The following is a 23,477-nucleotide window of genomic DNA, read 5'->3' as shown; positions in this document are numbered from 1 at the left end:
TTCCTTTTGGAACCCATATTTTCTTTGTGTTTGCATATTTGTTAATAAGACATGTGTATGATTTATGTCCTATTCTTCCACATTTAAAATAAGTAATATTTGTAGACTTGTTACTTGAATAATTTACATAAATATCCTTCAGAAATTTTTATTTCTTCAGGGGTTTATAACCAAGTCCAGCCTTATCATATATAGCTTTCTGATTTTCAAGGATCATATTTAGTTTGTTTGAACTTAAGGTGAACTTATCTACTATAGATTTCAGCTTGTTCATTTCATCCTTTAAGTTTTGATTTTCTTGAATCAAGGTGAATTTTTCAATTGAAAGATTTTCAGCTTGTTTCACTAAGGACTGATTTTCCAATTTCAGCTCTTTGTTTTTCTTCCCTAGTTTTTTTAATTCATCAATTGAATCATAGAATGCTTCATGCAATTCTTCAAAAGTAAATTCACTAGTGGATTCAGAAGTTACCTCATTTTCATGTGCCATCAGGCACAGGTTGGCTTGTTCTGTTGAGGTTTCCTCGTCGGAGCTTGAGTCATCACTCGCACTCCAGATCGCCATCATTGCCTTCTTTTTGAACTTCTTTGGACCTTTCTTCAATTGTGGACATTCGGATCTGAAATGTCCTGGTTTCTTGCACTCGTAGCATATAGGGGGTTGATCTTTCTCCTTTTCTTTGCTTTGATCCTCTTTTGTAAATTTCTTTCTCATCCCCTATTTCCTTTTTCTTAGAAACTTCTTAAATTTTCGGGTGATGAGAGCCATTTCTTCATCCTGATCTTCATCTTCAGAGTCATCCATTTCATAATCAGGCGAAGTTGTGGATTTGAGGGCAATAGTTCTTTTCTTTTTGACTTCATCCTCTTGATGTTGCTTCATGCTAAGTTCATGAGTCATCAAGGATCCAAGAAGCTCTTCTAGAGGTAGAGTGTTCAAGTCCTTTGCTTCTTGGATGGCAGTCACCTTGGCTTCCCAAGTTCTTGGCAGTGACCTGAGAATCTTCCTTACAAGTTCACTGTTAGTATAAGATTTGCCAAGACTCTTCAAACCATTAATTATATCAGTAAAACGAGTAAACATGGCAGTTATGGACTCATCATGCTCTATTTTGAACAATTCATATTTATGTACAAGCATGTTTATTTTAGACTCTTTTACTTGATTTGTTCCCTCATGGGTGACTTCTAACCTATCCCATATTTCTTTAGCAGATGCACAAGTAGAAATGCGATTAAATTCACTTGCATCTAGTGCACAATAAAGAACATTCATGGCTTTGGCATTTAATTGTGCCAATTTCTTGTCAACCTCATCTCATTCTTTCTCGGATTTGGTTGATTCCTCACCATCTATAATCTTGATGGGTGTGTGAGGACCATTCACTATGATACTCCACATATCATAGTCGAGTGCTTGTATGAAAATCTTCATCCGAGCTTTCCAATAGGTGTAATTAGATCCATTGAAAAGTGGAGGTCGGTTTGTTGATTGCCCCTCGGCTAGAGAAGTACCAACATGGGTTGCCATAGATCTTTGGCTCTTTGATTATTAGATCAAAGAAGGGCTAGAGCACCGGCTCTGATACCACTTGTTGCCCAGCTATGCAACCCAAGAGGGGGGGTGAATTGGGTTTCTAAAAATTTTAAGCCCAACAGATTACTTATGAAGAACAAAACAAAGACTTTAATTCAATATTAATTACCTAAAGCAGGAATGCAAGATTATAATAAAGAAATAAAGTGAAGCGATAAAGCACACCACAAACACAAGGATTTATAGTGGTTCGGTGCTAACCTTGCACCTACATCCACTCCCCAAGATCCTACTTGGGAATTTCAATCCACTATCCTTTGTATTCAACCCGAATACAAAACGTCGGAAACTCCGACACTAGCTATCCCAAGCTAGATCACTTGTTTCTCGGGTACAAGTAAACCCAAAACACTCCGATTTTAGGTTCGGATCAACCTTTCTTTGTTTTGGAAATCCTCCAAAAATAAGAACAAAAACTCACAAAGAGTTAGAAAATTTTGAGCACAGATTAATACAATAACAGCTCCTTAAATGAGCGAATATAACAATAAAAGCTTTACTCAAATGAAGAAACTCCTTTTTTGGATTTTCTCAAAGTGGATGAACGCTTGAATGCTTGAGAAGAGGTTGATTGTTGATTGAAGATCTCTTGAAAGCTTTGAAACGATCTCTAGATCAAGGTTGAAACAATAGGCGTGAAGAATTCTCTCCTTGAAAGCTCTTGCTTTTCTCTTTCACACTCTCTCTGGTATATTGTGGATCCTCTCTCTTTTTCTTTTTGGATTTTTCGTTGATCTCAGGCTTTTTCTTGCAAATTTTGGATCCTCTCTTCTGTTCTTCTCGTTTTTGATTTCACGTTTGATCCGCTATTTAATCTGCAATTTCTTTCACCATTTTAAGCATTTTGTAGCATTAGAAGCAAGAGAAAACAATTTAGGTAGATAAAGAGCCGTTAGAGCAATTTTAGGAAGCATAAATGGTAATTAAAATGGGCAAAAAAATAGCCGTTGCTGACATTTTCCATCGCAGGGGTCGACTCATGAGTCGACTCATGCTTCAGGGGTCGACTCATGAGTCGACCTCTGTTGCAAAAATCAGAGAATGCGTTTCTGGAAATTCTTGGCTCAAATTAGCAGGGGTCGACTCATGAGTTGACTCATGCCTTGTGGGTCGACTCATGAGTCGACTCACAGGTCGTGCCAAGCCAGAAAACTAGCGTGCCAAGGAGAATTTTTGCGTGCCAATCAGCTCACAGTGCCATGAGTCGACTCATGTGTCGACTCATGCACTCCAAACCTTCATAACTTCAAAAATATAAGTCCAAACACAATGAAATTTTTACTAATAGATTTCAAATCATTTGTTCTACCAAATGGTACTATCAAATCAGGATTTTAGTGAAATTATGATTTTGCCCTTGAAGAACATAAGGACTTTTTCATTTTAAAATTATTTGTATCCCTTCAATCTGCTTTGTAATCATCAAAATCAATCTAGGAGCAACAATATCCATAAGGCTTCACTGAGGATTAGGATCTCAACCCCATTAAGAAATCAGATTAGGATTTTTCGTTTACCATAAGAGCGGGCTATGGTATCCGATAAAATAGTAGGAGACATAACTAGTTTAAAAGTCTTCATCTAGTTATGCATGTCAAACATGAGTGATCTGCTTATACTATTGTTCTTTATTTATGCAGATTTAAGTCTGTATTATGGCTTCTTTATTTTCACTACATAACACCATAAATAAAAATATATTGACCGATCCAACTCTATGGATTGGTTGAGGAACTTGCAAATAAAGTTCGTATCAGAGAAGAACTTCGATGTTCTAGATATTCCTGACCTTGAGATGGTCAGTAATAATGAGAAGGCAAAAGATATCCATATGGATATTAGCTATTTATTTTATGGCAAGTTTGAAGCAGGGTGCAAGTATAGCATCAAAAGGTGTGTATATGATACAAACCTATTTTTCATTGAGTGGCTCAGACTCTAATACTTGGGTATTAGATACCGCATGTGGATCGTATATTTGTAATTCATTACAGTGACTACAGAATATCAAAGGTCTAAAAAGTGATGATCTTTAGCTTTATGGCGCAGATGGAAAGTCCATTAGCACAGAGGCTGTGGGAACCTGTATGCTTGATTTATCTTCAGGCAAAATTTTAGTATTGAAAGACTATTATTACATGCCAAAGGTCATTAGAAATATTATTTCTATACCTTTGTCATTAAAACAAGGTTATGAAATAAGGCTAATGGAAAATGGATGCTCCATTTTCTTTTCTAATGACTTTTATGGCAGTAGTTATATTGATAACAATCTTTTAATTCATGCACTCAATGAAAATATTTTTCATATTAAAAGAAATATAAAAAGAAAGAGAGAAGATGTGAATGTCACATATCTCTGGCATTGTCACCTTGGTCATATTAGTGAGTCAAGGATTAACAAGTTATACAAAGAAGAATTCTTTGACCCATATGATTATGAATCATTGGAAACTTATAAATCTTATCTCATGGGTAAGATGATCAAGTCTCCATTTTCTAGATATAGAGAGAGGGCGAATGAGTTGTTAGCCCTAGTACATATAGATGTATGTGGACCAATGATAATTCAGATCAGAAGAGGATACTCCAATTTTATCACCTTTACGGAAGATTTATCAAGGTTCGGATATGTGTATCTTATGAAACATAAATTCGAAGCCTTTGATAAGTTCAAAGAGTATCAATGTATGATTGAAAAATAAACTGAAAAAAGTATCAAGGTTCTTCGATCTGATCGAGGAGGAGAATACTTATCCAGTAAATTTTTTGATCATCTTAAAAGTAAAGGTATTCTCTCTGAATGGACCCCTCCTTATACACCCCAGTTAAATGGTGTAGCAGAAAGAAAAATTTGCACTTTGATGGATATGGTGCAGTCTATAAAGTGCTTCACTAATCTCCCAATATCTTTCTGAGATATGTCCTAGAGACTACCACATACACATTAAACAGGGTGCCTTCAAAGACTGTTGCAAGCACACCATATGAGATATGGAAGAGAAGAAAGCCTAATCTTAAACATCTTAAGACTTAGGGCTGTCCTGCTTATGTCAAAAATATTTTTGGACATAAGCTTAATGCTAGAGCAGACAAGTGTAGGTTTGTAGGGTATCCTACAAAAACTAATGGATACTACTTCTACCATCCTACTGAACAAAAGGTGTTTGATAGTAGGCACTCCACTTACTTGAAAAATGAACTCATCCAAGAAGGAGACAGTGGCAGGAATATTGAACTTACTGAAGTTTATGATCTACAAATCGATCCAGAAATATCAGTGGTTGGACCATAAGAAGATCTTCAATCAGAAGTACCTAAAGATGACGTACATCCATAATACATACCTCCTCTCCGAAGGTCAGATAGAGTGTGTTGGGTATAAAATAGCCCCCGACTGAAGTTTGTAAAAGACCGACCCTTCTAGGGCTTCTCCAACTTCCGACCTTGTGTGGCGTCTCTCTGAACCCCCCCGACCATCCGAGCTTCCGGACTTCTCCGACAATGAGCTTCTCCATCCATTTACCATGCCGCTCCAAAGGCTCTCTAGGCCTCACTGTCAGCTGACCTTCTACAGTGATCAACTATTCTTCGAATTTTTTTCGAACTTCGTCAATATCCGAGCTTCTTCGACAATGAGGTTTCTACAGTAATCGGACTCCATCCGAGTTTCTACGGTGGTCGACCGCCTTCAAGATTCTAACTGGGCTCCTGTGAGAGCCGAACTTCTACTACGAGCGATCTGCTCCAAACTCCTACAGCGAGCGGTCTGCTCCGAACTTCTACTACGAGCGGTCTACTCCAAACTCCTACAGCGGGTGGTCTACTCCAAATTTCTACTGTAAGCAAATTCTATTCGAGTCCCTACTACAACACGTCTCTTCCGAACTTCCATTACAGGTAGACTTCAGTCGAGCTTCTTCGTAGCCGGATCTCAGATGAGCTTCTACAACGGGACAGGACCCACCGGCCAGATCACTACTCCAAGCTCTCAGGACAATCGATCTTCGATCGAGCTTCTACAATAAGCGGTCTCCTTTCAGCCTTCTGCAAGAACCAGACCTCGACCGAACTTCCATAGCGGATGGATATCGGACGAGCTTCTACGACAGACGGACTCCGATAGCTGGATTCTTACAACGATCGATCACCTCCGATGTCTGCCGAACCTCTCCAGCGCCATCCGAAGTCCATCACCGACCGACCCTCCACCAGATCCTTCATGAAATCGAACTTCTTCGGTGGATCATCTTCAGACGAGCTTCCACATTAGGCAAATTTCAGACGGACTTCTCTAGCAATCGAACTCCTACCGGGCTTCACCAACGAAAAATCTCCATCCGAGCTTCTACAGTAGATGACTCCCACCTGTAGTATCAGCGCCTAAGGTATCCGACAACAGTGGACTCATTAGCAACTTCGGAGACATCCGAGCTTCTCTCAGATCGACGGGATAGAGAGCCATTCTGCTCCATCAGATGTCCCAGCCGAGCTCCAGTCGACAGATCCGAACTCTCTGGCAAGTCACAACAATGGCCACTACCCTGCTCCACTCTCTGCAACGGATTCTGTGTGGCTCCACTACCTCTGGCAAGTCGCAACAACGGATACCGCTCCACTCTCCGGGCTCTACTACTCTCTGACAAGTCGTGATAACGGATGCCACTCTACTCTCCGTAACAAACTCCATATGGCCCTGAACGACCCCTGACGCCACTACTCTCCGTAACAAACTCCGGACGGCTCTGAACAGCCCACTACCAGGAGGTTACAGACGTCACTGTCAATTAGTTACGCACTCCGTCTATAAAAAAGAACCCCCAGATACGTTCTTCTCTAAGCTCAAAAAATTCTATCTCAAAACTCTGCTAAAATTTCCACTCGAGCACTCTATTTCTATTGAAGCAGAGTACTGATTTGAGCATCGGAGGGTCTTGCCGGAGCACCCCCAACTTCGATTAAGACTTTCCTTGCAGGTCCCGACGACGGCCGTGGTCATCTCGACTCCAACAACTCCGACTTCGGCAGAATTCTGCACCAATAGAATTAGCGCTAGAGGAAGGGGGGCGTGTGTCTTCACAGTACCCTTATCCTTAAAGGAGTGCTCAACGAGACTGTCTCCGGTCATCTTCTCCGACATCCTCTTCTCCTTCCCCTACTAGATCTCCACTTGATGCCTCCTTGAATGGCATCCACCAGGCGATCCACGGCCTCTGTGGCCAGATCTCAGCGATCTCCACAAGACCCGGCCTCGTCTCCAGCCTCCCAGGCTCCTCCTCCTCTGGTAATGGCGGTCGACAGATTCATCCGATGCTGGCCTGAAGGTAGAAAGGATCGACCGAGGGCTCTGCCACAACGGGAGCCGCCAAGGAGAGAAGAACAGCCTGAAGATTGGCCTCCAATTGAGATCATTAACACCATCTCTGGAGGACCCCAGAGGGGAGCGGCCAGTGGATCGGTCGGGCCGCCCAAGCGGCAAAAAACTAAAGGATCTATAACCTTTACTGAAGAAGACGCCCAGGGGATCCAGTTCCCCCATAATGATGTGGTTGTAGTTTCTTTAAATATTGCTGATTATGATGTACGCCGCATTCTTGTTGACAGTGGAAGCTCGGCCGATATTTTATTTTACGATGCATTCTCAAAAATATCCATTCCTGATGGTCGGTTAGGGCCAATTAGCTCTCCGTTGGTAGGGTTTACTGGCGATGCTGTGCCAGTGGAGGGAGTAATAACTTTGACTGTAGTTGCAGATCAGTATCCAAAACAATCCAAAGCACCGGTGGATTTCCTGGTGGTGAGGGCACCGTCTGCCTACAACACAATTCTCGACCGACCCGGCCTCAACGCCCTCCGAGCTGTACTATCGACCTACCATCTGAAATTAAAATTTCCTACTAGCCAGAGGGTCGGAGAAGTTAGAGGAGATCAAGCCCTGGCAAGGCATTGCTATAATATAGCCCTGCAAAGAAGTGGTCAGCCTGACCCCTATCCGGTTGATGGATTGGACACCCGTGATGACCTGACTGAAGAACGGGGTGGGCCAATGGAAGATCTTGTCTCAATTCCTTTGAATGATAGGAACGAAAAGCACATGGTGAAGATCGGCTCCAGCTTGGGGAAAGAGGTGCGGACACAACTTATTGATTTCCTACAAAAGAATGCAGATATTTTTGCTTGGGTTCCGGCAGACATGCCAGAGATCGATGCCGAGGTTATGGAACACCGTCTGACTGTTGATCCCAAACACCGACCAACGAAGGAAAAAGTTTGAAGTCATGCACCGGAAAGACAGATGGCAATAGCCGAGGAAGTTGATAAACTTCTGAAAGCCGGGTTCATCAGAAAGGTCAACTATCCGAGCTGGGTTTCCAATGTGGCCCTGGTTAAGAAGGCAAACGGTAAATGGAGGATGTGCATAGACTTTAAAAAGTTGAATAAAGCCTACCTGAAGAATAGTTACCCTCTGCCCAGAATCGACCAATTAGTGGATGCAACCTCGGGCCATGAGCTTCTCACTTTCATGGATGCGTTCTCTGGCTACAATCAAATTCGGATGGTGCCAGAAGATGAAGAAAAAATTGCTTTTATTACTAACCATGGCCTTTATTGTTACAGGGTCATGCCTTTTGGCCTCAAAAATACAGGGGCGACATATCAGCGACTGGTGAACAAGATCTTCAAAGAGCAGATCGACCGCAACATGGAGGTCTACATGGACGACATGCTCGTAAAAAGCAAATCCTCGATGAACCACATCACCGACCTTGAGGAGACCTTCAGCGCCCTCCGAAAATACAAGATGAAGCTGAACCCGACCAAGTGCGCTTTTGGAGTAACCTCAAAAAAATTTTTGGGCTTTATGGTATCGGGGCACAGGATCGAAGAAAATTTAAAAAAGATTTGCATCATCCAGAAAATGACCGCCCCAAGGTCAATAAAGGAAGTTCAGCACCTTACTGGGAGAGTAGCGGCCCTAAATCACTTCGTCTCAAGATCGGCCGAGTGGTGCCTGCCTTTCTTTCAGACTCTCAAGCAGTCGAAGAACTTCTGTTGGACCCCTGGATGTCAGCAAGCATTCGAGGAGCTGAAGAACTATCTCAGCTCATCTCTACTATTGGCAAAGCCCGAGCCTGGAGAGGAGTTGTTTCTGTACCTGACGGTCTCCCATGTGGCCCTTGCAGCAGTTCTGATTAAGGAAGAAGCAAAAATTCAATGGTCGATTGATAAGTAGTATATTTTTATATTTATTTAAGATATTTTTGGTAATTTATGGTGCTAACATCTTCTTAAAAATCCTAATTTCATGAATTTATTGAATTTTTCTAAAAAATAAAGTGATTTTGAAAAAAATATGAAATTAGATATATTTATAAAAAAATAGATGTTAATTTAATTAAGTAATTTAAGCACCAAAATGAAGAAAAATTTTTAAGGAATTTAATGCATATTTTTTTCAATTTTTCAGAAGAAAATCGGAGCAAAAACGGAGCTAAAATATCCTAAAAAAACAAAGAAAATAGCCTCCGGTGTATGGTGGACCGGTCGGTCGGTCCATAGAGCCAGGGCGCGGTTCACAGGAATAGTTACGCGGTCCACAGGCGCAGTTCACAGCGAGAATAAGATCTTGGGCGCGATCCAACGGCTGATATTCAATCTGATGCAGATCCGATGGTTCAGACTCGTTGCCGACTTTGAATAGGACTCTTTTACACGATCCGACGGTCAGAACTTCATCAGAACCCAGATCGGATGAATGACATTTGATCCGACCCTGATAAGGATTATAACTCTGATTTTTGAGCAGATCTGGGCGGTCCGAAGCTGATCCAACGGTCAGAAATATTCCTAAGGAGATTTATACGATTTCTAAGGGTTTTATGACTCCTTTTCCTACCAAAAAATCATGAAAAATTTATCTATAAATAGGAGGTCCGGGAATAAGCTTTGGGAGGAGAAAAATTGAGTAGAGAGTATAGAAAAAAATAGAAAAAAAAATAAAATAGCTTTAGGGATCCAAGGAAAAAAAGGAGAAAAGCCGGTTCGCTCTACGGAGTACGATGGAAGATGGAGAGGTCATCAACCATCTTTCCGATGAGGCTTGGCTGATCAACTTCAGATCCTTGTTACAGTTTTATTTATATTTTATTTTATTATTCCTTTTAAATTTCTTGTACTTGAATTTCAACTTCAATTAATGCAAAATTTATTTTCCTGCGCTTTAAATTCCTGTCTTTTATTTTTTGCACATAGATGCTAGAATCTAATTAGTAGATCTTAGTACCAATTTATTTTTATTCTTTTTAATTTTTTTTTATTTATTTTTATTGTAAGTAGATGCTAGGATCTAGTTAGTAGATCTTAGTACCCGATTTATTTTTCGCACTTTTAATTTTTGTTTCCGACTTAAATTGCTTTCTCCAAAATTTTATTTTCTTTTTGTAAAATTAAAGATTTCAAATCAAAATCCTACTTTCTCTGTGGATTCAACCTGACTCACTACTTTCTACATATTTTTAATTTTTATTGAAGTTAGAATTTGATTGATAATCACGGTGTCTTAACGACAGCATCTTGATCCCATCAATTTTTGGCACCATTGCCGGAGAAGGCAACAATTTTAATATTTGATTTCTTTAATTTTTTTATAATTTTAACTTACTAAATTTTCTATTTTTTTATCTTTGTGCAGAAAAAAATTCAAAAAAATTCAAAAAAGAGATAGAAAGCTTTCAATTTTGTTTGGTGAGATCAATCCTAACCCTAGCTTTAACTATTTTTTTTTAGTATTAATTACTATTTTTTTAATTAACCTAAAATTCATCCACATAAATCTAATAAAAATTACATGACAAGAGTAGAAACTTAATTTTAGGAGCATTCATCATTGTAGATTTATTTTTGGTGATCGTTGGAGATAAGGTAAGCTTTCAAGTTTTATTAGTTTCATGCATCTAATTTAGTTGCATAGAACCCCTTGTTTGAAATTGATTGTGCATATTCATCTCAAATTAATTTAAGGGCAACACCCATAATAAGATAAGGTGAAGATTTCATCACCCTCTCTTTGCCCAAAAACAACCAACCAGCATCCCACATTAACCCTAGCCTAACTAAAATCAAGTAGACGTCGACCCCTAGGATCAATTGAGTTCAGTTTGAGAAGAGTGGTGAAGTCAAGTGCAAAGTAAGTTTGAACTCACCCCTGAAACTAGTGTCTAAGGCTAGAGATTACAAAGGCTCTGCCTAAGTGGACTCGTGGTTATTTTATTGGTTCCGTTAGCTTACCTGGCCAATTCAATTGGTGTCTAAGGCAAGCAATGGGGGGACCCCCACAATCCCACCTCTTACCTGGCTAGTTGAAGGAAGTGAGAACAAACCCAATTTGTATCTAGACTAAGCCACTCTACATCGAACTGTTAGGTCTAAAAAATCCATAGGTGTCTAGGTTTAACTATTTGCTAACTTGATTGCAATTAACACTTAACCACAACTAATCTTCTCATCTTACGTCTTTAGGTCTAAGATTTTTTTTTAAGGATCTCACCTTTAGAACTTTTCTTTTTCTTTCTTTTCTCTTCTTTTTCTCCTCCTTCTTCTTTAAAAAAAAAATCTTAACAACACACATAATAGGGTTTGCACTAATACATGCACGGTATAATTTTTTCTGACCTAGTTGAACCTAATTCTGAAATTGAACAACTGATCCATGCTAAACATAATAATCAAATGGCTAGAAATTCAAAGAACCACCTAGGCAGATGAAAGAATATTTTATTTCTATAATCCATCAATATTTTCATCATTCTATGAGATCAAATATTCAGACTCTAGTCCTAAGGCCGATCTGAACCTAATAGCCCAAAAATTAGATAAAGTCGACCTTCTTGCCCAGAAATTTGATCAGTTCCTAGCATTAGGTTAACAATCTCCTGCACAATACACACCACCACCTAATTATCAGGAGATTTATTCTATCTGTGCTAGTCCAGCCCATCATGTGAGCGAATGTCCCACGGCTGCACAGTTTCCACCTTTCATTCAAGAACAAGTTCAAACTGCTCAAGGTTACTCCAATCCTGTCAATGACCCATTCTTAAATACATATAACCAAGATTGGAGGAACCATCCTAATTTTTCTTGGAGATTCCAACAGACTCAGGCTCAGACCCAAATTTTTTTTTTGCAAAACTTTCAGAATAGGCCTCAATACCAAAACTATACCTATAATAGTGGTCAGCCTAGTCAACCTATCCAGCCATCCTATTACAATCAGCCGTTATACCTACCTCCTCAACAGACCAATCTAGCCGATGATAGATTGAACCAACTTCAACAAATGATCATGACCCAACAATAATCTCTCGCTAGGCTAGAAGCACAAATAGATCAATTAACTGAATCTATCATGAGGAGAGAACTAGGTCAATTATCAAATGAACCAATACCGAATTTTGGAAATGACCCACCCATCCATCAATCACCTGGACCTAATCATCAATCCAATGGCCCACCTAAGAATCCCCAATTTGAAAGTGATAATGTAATTTTTGAGCTTAAAAGTGATAGGATTTTTAAGGATCCATACCAAGATCAAGTGAGTGAGGCTAGTACTGATGCTAATCAAAATATGAATTTAGAAAAAAAAGTTAGTACTGAAGCTAACCCAATAGAAGAATCTGAGCCCAAAATTGATACTGAGAAGAGAGCGGATGAGTTATCCAAGATATATTCACCAAAAGTTCTATTTCCTTTAGCCCTAGAAGCTGGTTCTTTCACTCTAGAATCATCACCTCCTCCAGAACTGTAATCATCTTTGATTACATCTGAGTACACATGTTTAAAATCAAAAGACACCCTTTCAGCACCCATTACTTCAAACTTAACTCCTAACCCAAAAACTTAATTCATGAGCATTTTAGAAGAACAAATAGGAGAAATTCTCAACAAACAAGGGTCTATGAAAGGGTTTGTAAATTATCTTTCTAAAATTAAAAATAGAGATGTGAAATACTTTCTTAAGATTGGCAACAAACTACTGAAATTTATTATAGGCCATGTTTCTGAGATTGGCAATCCAAAACTATTGAAATTTGTCAATCCAATATTTGACACGAGATAGGTGAGAGAATCTTCATATGGTCTGGCTGAAGACGGTAAACTTAGCGCTTCCTGGGAGGCAACCCAGTTTTCATTTTCTTCTTTTGCCTTTGCTTTCTTTTGTATTTTGTTTAGGATAATTGAGTCTTGCTTTGTGTCTTTTGTAGGGATCTGAAAATAATATTGACTAAGTTGGACAGAGAATCAGTTTTGAAAAGACTTATGGATCAGGTGATATCTCTCATTTTCTTTCTCTTTATATGCATTGTTCATTTTTCTTACTCCATTGAGGATAATGTCGATTAAGTTGGGGGGGATAATAAAAATTTTTAAATTTTTAAAGTCCTCAAGTAAGTTAGTATTTAGTATTTAAGCATCTGATTATACTTAAGAATTGAGTTAAACCAAGCATTTTAAAAAAAAAATTGTTGTACAGATCAGAGAGTTTGTGAGATATTGAGGGATCAAGTATTAAGAAAACTTAATAAAGAGTTAAGTTTAGAACTTAAACAGTTTTCTTTGAGCATTTTTAATTTTTTTTTTTACTAGCATCAAAGAAGAGTTTACTTTCTATGGATTTGTGTAGAGTAACTATATGTTTCTTCATATATTTAAAAAAAAAAAGTTTTCTAGTACTTCATGTTGAGTAACCGGGCCTCTTTGCCTAAGCAAGCATTGAGTTTCGCATCAAAAGGTATGAAGGGCAAAGAAGCTTTGTTGTAAAGCTAGTTTTAACTCGTAACCTGTTTGATTTGAGCAAGTAGGTTCGAGAGGTATTTTATACCTAATGCCCTAAAGCCATCTGGTTTGGGAGTCATTGACTGAAAACTCGCTACATGGGTCAAACAGAAAGCTTAAGGGGTTAAGACACTCAATAGTGGTACAATGTTAAAAAAAAAAAATTTAATCAATAAATGAAGGACAGAAGTAACAATATACTTGTCCATATGAAGGTTAATGATTTGGAGATAAAGGTAGAGATAATTTGGAAAAGTTCAGAAAAGGTTTAGTGTTCTTAGTTTAACGCTCATATTGACTAGTATTAATACCCCAATGACATACCTTATTTACACTCTACTGAATATCAATGGTCTTTTGAAAATTATTTGGTAAAATTTGAAACTTTAAGTTAAATGGTACTTAATTCTAAATTCTTTCTTTACTCGAAGACGAGCAAAGTTCAAGTTAGAGAGTGTGATAAGTAGTATATTTTTATATTTATTGAAGATATTTTTGATAATTTATGATGCTAACATCTTCTTTAAAATCCTAATTTCATGAATTTATTGAATTTTTCTAAAAAATAAAGTGATTTTGAAAAAAATATGAAATTAAATATATTTATAAAAAAATAAATATTAATTTAATTAAATATTTTAAGCACCAAAATGAAGAAAAATTTTTGAAAAATTTAATGCATATTTTTTCCAATTTTTCAGGAGAAAATTGGATCAAAAATGGAGCTAAAATACCCTAAAAAACAAAAAAAAAAAAAAGCCTCCGGTGTACGGTGGACCGGTCGATCGGTGCACAGAGCCAGGGCGTGGTCCACAGGAATAGTAACGCGGTCCACAGGCACGGTTCACAGCAAGAATAAGATCTTGGGCGCGATCCAACGGCTGAGATTCAATCCGACTCAGATCCGACGGTTCAGACTCGTTGCCGACTTTGAATAAGACTCTTTTGCGCGATCCGACGGCCAGAACTTCATCAGAACCCAGATCGGATGGCTGACATTTGATCCGACCCTGATAAGGATTATAACTCTGATTTTTGAGCAGATTTGGGCGGTCCGAAGCTGATCCGACGGTCAGGAATATTCCTAAGGAGATTTATACGATTTCTAAGGGTTTTAGGACTCCTTTTCCTACCAAAAAATTATGAAAAATTTATCTATAAATAGGGAGTCTGGAAATAAGCTTTGGGAGGAGAAAAATTGAGTAGAGAGTATAAAAAAAATAGAGAAAAAAAATAAAATAGCTTTAGGGACCCAAGGAAAAGAAGGAGAAAAGTCGGTTCGCTCTACGGAGTACGATGGAAGATGGAGAGATCATCAACCATCTTTTCGATGAGGCTTGGCTGATCAACTTCAGATCTTTGTTACAGTTTTATTTTTATTTTATTTTATTGTTCCTTTTAAATTTCTTGTACTTGAATTTCAATTTCAATTAATGCAAAATTTATTTTCCTGCACTTTAAATTTCTGTCTTTTATTTTTTGCACATAGATGCTAGGATCTAATTAGTAGATCTTAGTACCAATTTATTTTTATATTTTTTAAATTTTTATTATTTATTTTTATTGCAAGTAGATGCTAAGATCTAGTTAGTAGATCTTAGTACCCGATTTATTTTTCGCACTTTTAATTTTTGTTTCCGACTTAAATTGCTTTCTCCAAAATTTTATTTTTTTTTTGTAAAATCAAAGATTTCAAATCAAAATCCTACTTTCTCTGTGGATTCGACCCGACTCATTACTTTCTATATATTTTTAATTTTTATTGAAGTCAAAATTTGATTGATAATCACGGTGTCTTAACGACAGCATCTTGATCGTATCACCGATCTATTACACAAGCTGAGATTGAGAGACACTGAAACTAGGTATACTAAGTTAGAGAAACTAACTTACGCCTTGTTAGTTGCAGCTCGGAGGCTCCGACCTTACTTTCAGGGACACACCATAATACTGCTCACCGACCAGCTGATCAAGGCAGTTTTTCATCGAGCGGATGCCTCTGGGAGGATAGCGAAGTGGGTAGTCGAGCTCACGGAGTTCGACATCAACTATCGACCTCGACCGACAATAAAAACCCAGATACTAGCAGACTTCATGGTAGAATGCACTATCTCGGAGGAGGCTGAGCTTGGACGAGATGGAGCCGATGACCCGGGGCTCCGGTCGAACTCTCCTGAAGAAAAAAGCTGATCTCCCTGATGGTTTTTGGGCCCTCTACGTGGATGGTTCCTCCAACATGTCAGGCACGGGCGCGGGCCTGATCTTGATCAATCCTGATAAAATTATCGCGGAGTATGCACTGCGCTTCGAGTTTCCTGTGATAAATAACTGAGCAGAATATGAAGCTCTGATTGTAGGACTAAAGGTCGCCAAAGAATTGGAAGTAGATCGGCTCCAAGCCTACAGTGACTCATAATCAGTAGTGGGACAGGTCAACGGAAATTATGAAGCTCGGGAGGACAGTATGGCCAAGTATCTCGAAAAGATAAAGGAGATCATCCTTACCTTCGGCAGCTTCGACATCAAGCAGATCCCAAGAGCAAAAAATACCAGAGCTGACCTTCTCTCCAAGCTGGCTACACTAGCTCCAGCTGAACTGCCTAAGGAAGTCTTCTTCGAAGTTCTGAGGTGTCCAAGCACGAAAGAATTACAGCCTGTGATGGAGATCAGCCATGAACCCAGTTGGATCGACCCACTGGTTGCATACCTCAAGGATGGGGTCCTTCCTCCTGATGCAAAAGAAGCTCGTAAGATTAAGAACTAGGCCTCCCGATATATCCTTTACGAAGACAAGCTATACAAGAGGTCGTACTCCTTGCCCCTCCTGAAGTGTCTCCGACCTTCTGAAGCCGACTTCACCTTGAGAAAGGTACATGAGGGAGTCTATGGAAGTCACCTGGGGGCTAGATCTTTATCCCACAAGCTGCTCCGTCAAGGCTATTATTGGCCTACCATGTACCATGACTCCGTCAAATATGTCAGAAGATGTGATCGGTGTCAGAGATATGCAAGTGTACAAAGGCAACCTGCCTCCAAACTGACACCATTGAGTGCCTCATGGCCATTTGCGCAATGGGGGATGGATATTCTCGGACCTTTTTCCATGGCATCTGGGTAGCGAAAGTTCCTCTTGGTGGCAATAGACTATTTCATCAAGTGGGTCGAAGCTGAACCTTTGGCAAAAATCATATAAGCTAAAGTGCAGGACTTCATCTGGAAGTCAATTGTTTGTAGGTTCGGCTTACCCAGAACACTCATTACTGATAATGGGCGGCAATTTGCTGGGGCAAAGTTTGTCGAATTTTGTGAGGACCCGAATATCTCCCATAACTTCACTTCGATAGCCCATCCGTAGGCAAATGGCGAGGCCAAAGTGACAACAGGACTCTGTTGCAAGGTATCAAGGTGAGACTTGAAAAGGCAAAGGGAACTTGGGCGACGAGCTTTATCATGTGTTATGGGCATATCGAACTACTCAGAGATTGCCTACAGGGGAGACCCCCTTCACCCTAGCCTTTGGGACAGAAGCCGTGATCCCAATTGAACTCAAGCTTCTGTCGGAGCGAGTTGTGGCATTCAACGAGCAGCGCAACCCGCAAGATCTCAAGGCCAACTTTGACTTGTTAGAAGAAAAGCGAAAAACAGCTCAAGTTCGGATGGTGGCCTACAAGCAGAAAGTAGCCCGCTACTATAATTCCTGGATCAAAAGCAAAGTCTTCAGAGTGGAGGACCTGGTACTACGATGAGCCGCTGTCTCACAACCTCAGAATCAAAAAAAACTTGTCCCAAACTGGGAAGGCCCGTATGAAGTTAAGGAGGTGGTCCGGCCTGGAACATACTATCTAAAAGAGCTCGGAGGAGTAGAGCTTCCACGACCATGAAATTCAGAAAATCTGCGAATGTATTATCAATAGCTTTGCCTTAAATAAAAGTTTCATACTTGTATATTTTTCTTTTGGCATAAGCTTATAACGACAGGAAGTAACTCCCCCATACAAACGAAATTAAGCATGTTAGGAATAGGAGGAGAACCTCGTCCTAACATGAGCAAAAATGAAGGTCCGATTTCTTAAAGACCGGATGGGGGGAGAGGCCCTTGCAACGGCCCTTATGTGCCCCCACAGCCTTGTTAGGAACAGGAGGAGAACCTCATCCTAACATGAGCAAAGTCAAAGGCCTTATTTCTTAAAGATCGGATGGGGGGAGAGGCCCTTGAAACGGCCCTTATGTGTCCCCACAGCCTTGTTAGGAACAGGAGGAGTACCTCATCCTAACATGAGCAAAGTCGAAGGTCCGGTTTCTTAAAGATCGGATGGGGGGAGAGGCCCTTACAACGGCCCTTATGTGCCCCCATAGTCTTGTTAGGAACAGGAGGAGAACCTCATCCTAACATGAGCAAAGTCGAAGGCCCGATTTCTTAAAGATCGGATGGGAGGAGAGGTCCTTACAACGGTCCTTATGTTCCCCCACAGCCTTGTTAGGAATAGGAGGAGAACCTCGTCCTAACATGGGCAAAGTCGAAGGCCCGGTTACTTAAAGACCGGATGGGGGGAGAGGCCCTTGCAGCGGCCCTCGCGTGCCCCCACCACCTTGTTAGGAATAGAAGGAGAACCTCATCCTAACATGAGCTGAAACTGACTGTCGGAAATAAGAGGAGAACCTCGTCCTGACATAAACAAAGGCTCGATCGATCAAGACCAGACAAGGAGGAAAGCCTCTTCAACGGCCCCTCTACACTCTCATGACCCCATCAAGAGCAGAGGGAAGACCCTCACTCGAACACAGAAGAAAAGGGGAGACGAAAAGAGAAAGCGACGAACTATGCTAGCGATAAGTGAAAACGAACTACATCAAAGGCACAAGGAACCTCGTCTCAACGAGGAAGAAAACCCTTATCGAAAATCTTCAGTCCCTAAGGGTGAATCAGCATAGCGACGACCAGGAATCTTCGAACAACATCGATGTCGAACAGGATGAAAAACAAAAGAAATTTGGTAAACGATAACTCAATGCCAAAATGGATGAGGTAACGAGAAAGATTCTTTTTCATTTCATTAGTAAAGTGTGCATTACGAGGCCTTTGAAGGTCGAGACTCAAGGGATCTCATCTCAACGAGGAAGAAAACTTTTATCTAAAATCTCCAGTCCCTAAGGGCGAATCAGCACAGTGATGACCGAAAACCTTCAAACAACGCCAACATCGAGCAAGACGGAAGACAAAAGGAGTTTGATAAATGATGACTCGAAGCAAGAACAGATGAGGAATTACAAATTACGCCGACGCCAAATGAGATGGAAGACAGAGAAAGTTCGGTAAACAACCATTTAATACTAGAATGGACAAGGTAATAGACAATTTCATTTTCATTTCATTGGTAAAGTATATATTATAAAGCCTTGAAGGCCAAAAACAAAAAGAGAAACGACCAGAAAAAAAGAGAGGAGAAAAGTTCTAAGAAAGCTCAGCTTCATTAGACTTCGAACTCTCGGTTCCGGCCATCGTCAAGGATTACTTTAAGTACCTGACTTCTTTTTCCAGCCCCTTTTTCGGCAATTACTCCAGCATTATCTTCAAAGTACATGTAGATGCCATCTTTTTCGCGCCATGGTTCCCGCTGCCTCACAATGACGGCGGGCATGACCTTCTTTCTGAGGTCAGGTTCCCCCTCACAGTGACGGCGGGCATGACCTTCTTTCTGAGGTCAGGTTTCCCCGCACAATGACGCACACCGGGAAGCACTCGCAGTCGAAGATGTGCCTAAGCGTGGGCTCTGGACGATCAAGGCGAAATACGGCCTGATCTATCTCTTCTACCCTCGCCTTCTTCATCGACCCGAAAGTTGAAGCGCTTTCCCGCTCGTGGACTTTGAGACTCTGGGCTAACATCCAAGCCGCATCCGCACCCATATCTGCAATGAAGGACAATCAGCACAGTCTATGAATGGGGCCGCGAAAGCGGAGAAAGTTCTGGGGCTAATCTAGGCTGGTATGAGGGATGCAGGGATGTAGAGATAAGGATGACTCGAAGGACGCCTAAGGCCAAGAGGGAAGGACTGAAGGAACTCTCGTGCAAAGTGAAATCCCCGAAGGGGGGAGATGGGTTTAAATAGGCGATGGGGTCCTAAGCAATAATGACTGCAGGACTCCTTTGGCCAGTCCATGACCGTCGCGTGGCTCACTCACCATGGCAAGCGGCTGAAGGTAGCCGACAATTAGTAAAACCATTATTGCATCGTACTTGGGGCAGCGCTCCGATGGGAATTCCAAAAAGAAGAAGTCTTTTTCGAAAAGGCTCTAATACCAGCATGCCGAACGTCAAAATATCTGGCAACCATCGAGTGCAGAAATCGAAGGAAGCAACTTCGGCCATGAGAATTTCTCTGTACTTCCTTCATTCACAATCCAAACTCAGAAGTAGAGGGACTGGTGTTGGGTATAAAATACCCCCAACCGAAGTTTGTAAAAGACCGACCCTTCCAGGGCTTCTCTGGCTTCCGACCTTGTGTGGCGTCTCTCTGAACCCCCCGACCGTCCGAGCTTCCGAACTTCTCCGACAATGAGCTTCTCCATCCATCTACTGTGCCGCTCTAAAGGCTCTCTAGGCCTCACTGTCAGCCGACCTTCTACAGTGATCAACTATTCTCCGAACTCCTTCCAAACTTCGTCAATATCCGAGCTTCTTCGACAACAAGGTTTCTACAGTAATCGGACTCCATCCGAGTTTCTACGGCGGTCGACCGCCTTCAAGATTCTAACTGGGCTCTTGTGAGAGTCGAACTTCTACTACGAGCGGTCTACTCCAAACTCCTACAGCGAGTGGTCTGCTCTGAACTTCTACTACGAGCGGTCTACTCTGAACTCCTACAGCGGGCGGTCTACTCCAGATCTCTACTGTAAGCAAATTCCATTCGAGCCCCTACTATAAACACGTCTCTTCTAAACTTCCATTACAGGTAGACTTTAGCCGAGCTTCTTCATAGTCGGATCCCAAACGAGCTTCTACAGCAGGACAGGACCCACCGACCAGATCGCTACTCTGAGCTCCCACGACAACCGATCTTCGATCGAGCTTCTACAATAAGTGGTCTCCTTTCAGCCTTCTGCAAAAACCAAACCTCGACCGAACTTTCATAGCGGATGGATATCGGACGAGCTTCTACGACGGACGGACTCTGACAGCTGGATTCTTACAACGACCAATCACCTCCGACGTCTGCCGAACCTCCCCAGTGCCATCCGAAGTCCATCGTCGGCCGACCCTCCGCCAGATCCTTCATGAAACCGAAATTCTCCGACGGATCATCTTCAGACGAGCTTCTACATCAGGCAAATTCCAGACGAACTTCTCTAGCAATCAAACTCCTACCGGGCTTCACCAATGGAAAGTCTCCATCCGAGCTTCTACAGCAGATGACTCCCACCTGTAGTATCAGCGCCTAAGGTATCCGACAATAGTGGACTCGTTAGCAGCTTCGGAGACATCCGAGCTTCTCTCAAATCGATGGGTTAGAGAGCCATTCTGCTCCATCAGATGTTCCAGTCGAGCTCCAACCGACAGATCCGAACTCTCTAGCAAGTCACGACAATGGCCACTACCCTGCTCCACTCTCTGTAATAGATTCCGCATGGCTCCACTACTCTCTGGCAAGTCACGACAATGAACACCGCTCCACTCTCTGAGCTCCACTACTCTCTGGCAAGTCGTGACAACGGACGCCACTCTACTCTCCGTAACAAACTCTACGTGGCCCTGAACGACCCCTGACGCCACTACTCTCCGTAACAAACTCTGAGCGGCTCTGAACAGCCCACTACCAGGTGGTTACAGACGTCGCAGTCAATTAGTTACGCACTCTATCTATAAAAAAGGGACCCCCAGATATGTTCTTCTCTAAGCTCAAAAAACTCTATCTCAAAACTTTGCTAAAATTTCCACTCGAGCACTCCATTTCTGTTGAAGCAGAGTACTGACTTGAACGTCCGAGGGTCTTACCGAAGCACCCCCAACTCCAGTTTAGACTTCCCTTGCAGGTCCCGACGGTGGCCGTGTCATCTCGACTCCAGCAACTCCAGCTTTGATGGAATTCTGCACCAACAGAGTGCATCATGCACCTTTGAGATTTGATGACAATATGATCAACATCATTCAGGATGATCATCCACTAACCTATTCGGAAGCTGTCATGAGTAGAGACTCAAATAGATGGCTAAAAGCTATGAAATCTGAGATGGACTCGATATATATCAACCAAGTATGGATCTTGGTTGATGCACCTAAGGGAGTGATCCCAATAGGGTGCAAGTGGATCTTCAAAATGAAGATCGGAACAGATGGCCAAGTAAAAACCTACAAAGCTAGGTTGGTGGTGAAGGATTTCAGTCAAAGCTAAAGAATTGACTATGATGAAACCTTCTCACCAGTGGCCATGCTCAAGTCCATCCAAATTTTACTTGCTATAGCGGCATACTATAACTATAAGATCTGACAGATGGATGTCAAGATCATTTTCCTCAATGGTAATCTAGAAGAAGAGGTCTATGTGACTTAGTCAGAGGGATTTCTCTCAAGTGGGAGGATAAATCAAGTATGCAAGCTAATGAGATCCATCTATAGATTGAAGCAGACTTTGAGGAGTTAGAACATCCAATTTGATATGATAATCAAAGAGTTTGACTTTATAAAAAATAAAAATAAACCATATATGTATAAGAAGATAAGTGGGAGTGCTGTTGTCTTCTTGGTTCTGTATGTCGATGACATATACTGCTTATTGGGAATGATATCCCAATGATGCAATCGGTCAAGACTTGGCTATCGAATAAGTTTTCTATGAAAGACTTGGGTGAAGCATCCTATATACTGAGTATAAAGATCTACAGAGATAGATCTAAAAGGATGTTAGGCTTATCCCAATCACGGTACATAGATCTCATATTAAAGAGGTTTAATATGGAGGCTAGTAAGAGAGGTTACTTGCCTGCAAGTCATGATATACGTCTCTCCAAGAAAATGTATCCTAAGATATTAGAGGAGAGAAAGAGGATGAATGAAATCCCTTATGCTTTGGATATGGGATCAATTATGTATGCCATGCTTGTACCAGGCCTGATGTAGCTTATGCTTTGGGCATAGCTATCGGATTTCAAGCTGATCCAAGAGAGGATCATGAAAAAGCAGATGATAGCAAGTCGATATCAGAGTATGTGTTTATCCTAAATGATGGGGCAGTGAGTTGGAAGAGCTCCAAGCAACAGATAGTATCTAGCTCAATTATTGAGACAGAGTACATCGGTGCTAGTGAAGCCATTAAGGAAGCTATCTGGATGAAGAAATTCATCATAGATTTAGGAGTCATTCCTAAGAATGAAGGACTAGTGTCACTCTATCGTGATAATATTGGGGCCATTATTCAAGCAAAGGAACCTAGGTCTTATTATAGATCCAAGTACATCCTCAGACACTTCCATCTCGTTAAAGACAAAATGTTGTCCTTGAATGAGTAAACAGAAAGAACAATATAATAGACCCATTCACTAAGGCCATACCAAAGCAGCTATATAATCGCTATCTTATTAGATATAAAGGTGATTGGCTTTAGTGCAAGTGGGAGATTGAAAGAAAAGTGTCCTATAAGTTAATCGCAAGTGTGTTACGATGAAACTTTTCTTCATAATTTTTTAACTCATGAAATGATATTTATTATTTAAGATATTGATTCATCATATTAGCTACATCTTATTATGTCTAAAATAATGATGAACCCCAAAAATTAGGGCAATAATTTTAGGAGACATGAATGGGTCATGCTAGTGAGACCTAAAACCCTAAAATCTTAATCTTAAATATTCCTAATTGTAGGAGCATTGAGTCAGAGATCAATATTCTAGACAGACTGGCACATCCTATGTATGCTCGATGGAGAGGGTGGCAGATCTCACTAGTCACTTATGTGGGACACTAATACAAGGATGTGGATGCTCATTTAGAAAATGAGTCCACTGAATTGACTCGATGAAAGAGAATAACTTATGAAAGCCTTAC

Source organism: Elaeis guineensis, chromosome 5, assembly GCF_000442705.2.
Source record: "Elaeis guineensis isolate ETL-2024a chromosome 5, EG11, whole genome shotgun sequence".
Taxonomy (NCBI): domain Eukaryota; kingdom Viridiplantae; phylum Streptophyta; class Magnoliopsida; order Arecales; family Arecaceae; genus Elaeis; species Elaeis guineensis.
This window is presented reverse-complemented; position numbering follows the sequence as displayed.